Below are 4,525 nucleotides of genomic sequence, written 5' to 3'. Positions count from 1 at the left end.
AATTTAGACATCATCCTTATTGCTTGTCCTTCCTTTCTTGTTCTATTATTCTTCAAGTCCCTAGCTTCACCCTAAACAGATCCTATTGTGACTCTGCTTTTATAAAGACCTGAAGAATGAGATATCATGTGGAAAATCTGTCATAGGCCAATTATACGACTTAAAGTACAGAGAGAACCAATCTTCCTATTTACAAAAAGACTACTTTCACTTTAACTCTGCTAGTCACATATGTTCCTTTTGGAAATCTTGTTGCACCTTTTAAGTTAGTGTTGAAGTGAACTAGTTGTCAGTTTACTGAACTTCAAATAGAAAAGTATCTGGGAAGGGTGGACTCTGAGTAAACTTGTTTGCTCAAAATGAGTGCCAGGATTCAACAAATTTGCTGAAGCTTCCTAGTAACTACCTGCACATCTAATTGAAATCTATTTTCATCAAGCTTCATTCTCACAGACCTTTGGCTACACATTAAGAAGAGCTTTAAGACTGTCTAGCAGGAGTGCAAGAAGAACCACAAAGAGAATTTTAGTAGAAAGAAGCAGGAATTAAACCCAGGTGAGGAGATGTGCAGATAGTCCCTCCTTTTAACTCTGAAGAGGGACATTTTGATACACTTTATCAAAAAGGAATGGCAACAGCACGTTAGATGGAGATAGGACCTCAAGATCCTTGAAGATGAAGCTTGTGATTTTAGAGGAAGGTATAAATAGAGTGGGAGGAAGGCTAATAACACAAGTTGTGGTGTGAAATGGTCAGACTATATATCAGCACAAATTGTCCTTTGCGTTGAGGCTAATGTTGACAATTGAGTAATTGAGACATTATAAGGCAGGAAGGATTTTATTATAATGACCACTATTCCTGTGAACCATTACGTATGGTGCTAGAGCAGTCTTCAGTGTTGTTCTTAATAAAAGAGAGACGTTGTGCAATCCATGCTTTCCTCTGATTCTGGTCCACCCAATAGTTACTACCTGTAAGGGAAGGATTAGTTTAGTAATGATATAAAAGTCTATGCAAAAAGAACTCTTTGTGATTGCTTTCTGGAATACTGAGATTGTTTCCCATTCTACAGAATGGGGGAAGGAGAATATTGATGAGAACGCTGAGGAGATAGCAGCACTTTTGGAAAGATGGAAAAGTAGACTGAATTGTAGACACCTTTGGCTAGGGAGTGGGTCTGGGTCTGCAAAGGGGCCATGAAATTGCACATTTAAAAGGCCTATATGTGGAATATATCACATCTATCATAGCCTGTTGTTACCATAATCAAACATTATCATTTTGCAGATGAGAAACCAAGGAATAGAGAGATAAATGCCATAATCATTTTTTCAAGTACACATGATTAACTTTATGAGTTAATATCTTTTGATTCCCAGCTCAGGCATGATCTTATTGGATTATAGTGCCTCTAAATGGAAATGTACCAAAGGAAGATGGGTCCTACTCAAGTAGGAAGAATCAAACAAGGGTTAACTGGTTTTAGAGTGGATGTAAAAAATGTTTTTTCTTTTTAAAGTTTAATACAAGCAAGCAAAATGTTGAAAGTACTAGAAGATATCTTCTGCCTTGAGAACTCAATTTTTATGTGCTTTGAGCACTGAATCATCCTACCATGGTATAAAAGAAGGACATTGGATTTAAGGACTTACTTCTTCACTTAGAATTAATGTTATCAAACTTCTCTGACCCACAGCTTCCTCATTTGTAAAATGGAGATAATAAAACTGCCTAATTTATACTGCTATTGTGAGCATTAAAAGAGATAATGCATAGAAGCACTTTATACAGTGTTTGGCATATAAAAATAGCTCAACAAATGCTCATTTCTTTTTCCTTTTCCACTTATACAGAAGTTTGTCTAGTATGTTTAGCTTGAATAAAAAATGGTGGCTCTAAACAGTTCTCTGAATTTAGTTAAAGCCCTTCAGACCATATGTAGAATGGCCCATCTCCCTGTAAGTGAGCATTTTTCCAAATATGGGTTTTAGCATACATTCAAGTGTAATTTTGTTCATCCAGAAAGACCAAGTGAAACCCCAGGCCACAAGAATTTTATCTTTATGACTTCTTTGTCCTCCTCCCCATTATCTTAGACCCCAGAAGACAGGACTGAATTTCATAGGCAGCTCTGTAATTCAGCACAAGAGAAATAAAGCTAGAAAGCACATCATAGTTGAGAGACTTTCCTTGTCCTCATGCAGGGTTTCTTAGCCTTAGCACTATTGATGCTTTCAGCTGGATAATTCTTTGTTGTGGGTGACTGTCCTGTGCACTATAGAACATTTAGCAGCATCCCTGGCCCCAACCCATGAGATATGAGTAGCACCCCTTCCCTGAGTTGTGACAACCAAAAGTTTCTCCACATATTGCCAAATGTCCCCTGGGGAGGGGGATAATATTGTTACCAGTGGAAAACTAGTTTTAGGAGAAACAAATCAGCTAGCTGTTTGGCATACAAACATCCTATACTGGAAGACTAATGAAATCTTTACGGATGATTGGAAATTCAAAGGGCAAGGAAGAGTGAGGGAAAGAAAAGCTGAGGCAGAGGAACAGTCTAGGCTTAGGAAGAGAACCTAGTTCATATGCCAGGCCTTATGGATACAAATATTAAGAAGACGTAGGTCCTGCTTTTGGGGGCTCACATTTTAGTGGAAGAACACTACAGTGAGTGCTAGAGGAGGGGCACCCATCCTCTAGAGTGCAGGGAAAGCCTTCCAGAAGAGATTACATTTGAACTGAAGAATTAATAAATATTAGAATGGAAAAGATAAAGGGAGAATGGAAGAGATGTAAAAGAATTTGGGGTTTGGAGGGAAATGCAAATCATTTAGATTGACTGGGAGAAGAGCAATCAGGAACAAGGAGTGGTAGAAGAGAAGGCTTAAAAGGATAGGAAGCAGATCTTGAAAGTCCTTCTAAGCCATGTAAAAGACTCAGTTCTGAACTACCAAGAGTCACTGAGTTTCTCCATGATCCAATTTGGATTTAGAAGAGATTACTTTGGCAGCAGTGTGGAAAATAGATTGGAAGTAGGTGACCAGTTAGGAGGCTATTGTTGTAGTCCAGGTGATTATGGCCTAAGTAGTGGCAGTGGTATGGAATTCAAGATCTATTTAGGTAGCTAGAACAACAGGATCTGGGGACTTATCAGATATGAGGACAGTCTCTGGCTTGTGCTACTCAGTAGATTGTTGTGCTGTTCACTGGGTTGGAGACATTGGTGGCAGAAGTTTCGAAGGAAGACGAAGTTTGAGGTGGTTGCAATCATCAAGGTAGGGATATTTGGTAGCCATTAAATGTCTGAGTCTGATGATTAGGAGAAATTTAATGACAGAGGTACAAGATTGAGAGTCATCAGGGGAAATTGAAGCCATGGGAATGAAGGAGATCGTCTAAGGAGAATGTGTGAAAAGAGATGAGGGGCAAGGATATTCCCATGGCTTGCTTCTTCACTTGATTTGTGTCACCTCCTCTGGGAATCTTCCTTAGAGTGTATACAATTATCACCCCTATGGCTCTATATTTCTTTACCCTGCTTTTTTTTTTTATATATCATTGCTATCCTTTGTTATGTATGTAACCCATTCGCTTTTTGGTTACTCCGACATATTTACAGTAGTTTAATTCACAGGCATTAAAATGTTCAGCAATTCAAAATAAAAATTTCCAACTCACATTCATTTTAAGCTTCTCCAGCTCCCAACCTCTAGTGCAGCTTGATTAGAGATGGACAGATCTCCGGTGGAAAAAAAGTGACTGTTCTTTCATTCTTCTTTCTGCACCTCGTCCTCTAATGCTGTGCTGCTTCTGGCTCCTCTGGGGTTGAGGAGTAAGGTGGTCAGGGAGAGGGAGTCTTAAAGGAAAAGTGAGAGGCTTAATTCACTGAAGCTGGTGTAATCAGGCTATCAATATCCTTTGTGAGGTTGATGCCCAAATACTGGGTTTTATAGCGCTGTGCTTTTGTGGTTTCATTATATATATAGGTTTATATATACATATATATATACATATATATATACATATATACATATATACATATATATATACATATATATATATATATATATATATATATATATATATATATAATGAAATTTATTGTCAAATTGGTTTCCATACAACACCCAGTGCTCATCCCAACAGGTGCCCTCCTCAATACCCACCACCCAACCTCCCCTTCCTCCCACCCCACATCAACACTCAGTTTGTTCTCAGTTTTTAAGAGTCTCTTTGGCTCCTCCCTCTCTAACCTTTCTTTTATTTTTTTTCCTTCCCCTCCCCCATGGTCTTCTGGTAAGTTTCTCAGGATCCGCATAAGAGTGAAAACATATGGTATCTGTCTTTCTCTGGATGACTTATTTCACTTAGCATCACACTCTCCAGTTCCATCCACGTTGCTACAAAAGGCCATATTTCATTCTTTCTCATTGCCACGTAGTATTCCATTGTGTATATAAACCACAATTTCTTTATCCATTCATCAGTTGATGGACATTTAGGCTCTTTCCATAGTTTG

At 38.4% G+C, this 4,525-nt stretch overlaps 1 long non-coding RNA gene across 1 annotated transcript; it reads right to left on the bottom strand.

Annotated features, from left to right (window-relative positions):
- Window positions 1-824: 824 nt before the first annotated feature.
- Window positions 825-3,857, bottom strand: LOC123594681. Its single transcript, XR_006710838.1, has 2 exons — window positions 3,685-3,857; window positions 825-974 (listed from the first exon to the last, which is right to left on the bottom strand). It is a non-coding gene; the product is annotated as an uncharacterized LOC123594681 (long non-coding RNA).
- Window positions 3,858-4,525: the final 668 nt, after the last annotated feature.

Source organism: Leopardus geoffroyi, chromosome X (assembly GCF_018350155.1).
Source record: "Leopardus geoffroyi isolate Oge1 chromosome X, O.geoffroyi_Oge1_pat1.0, whole genome shotgun sequence".
NCBI classification, from domain to species: Eukaryota; Metazoa; Chordata; class Mammalia; order Carnivora; family Felidae; genus Leopardus; species Leopardus geoffroyi.
The sequence above is the reverse complement of the archived record's forward strand: the minus strand, read 5'-3'. Positions and strand labels throughout refer to the sequence as shown.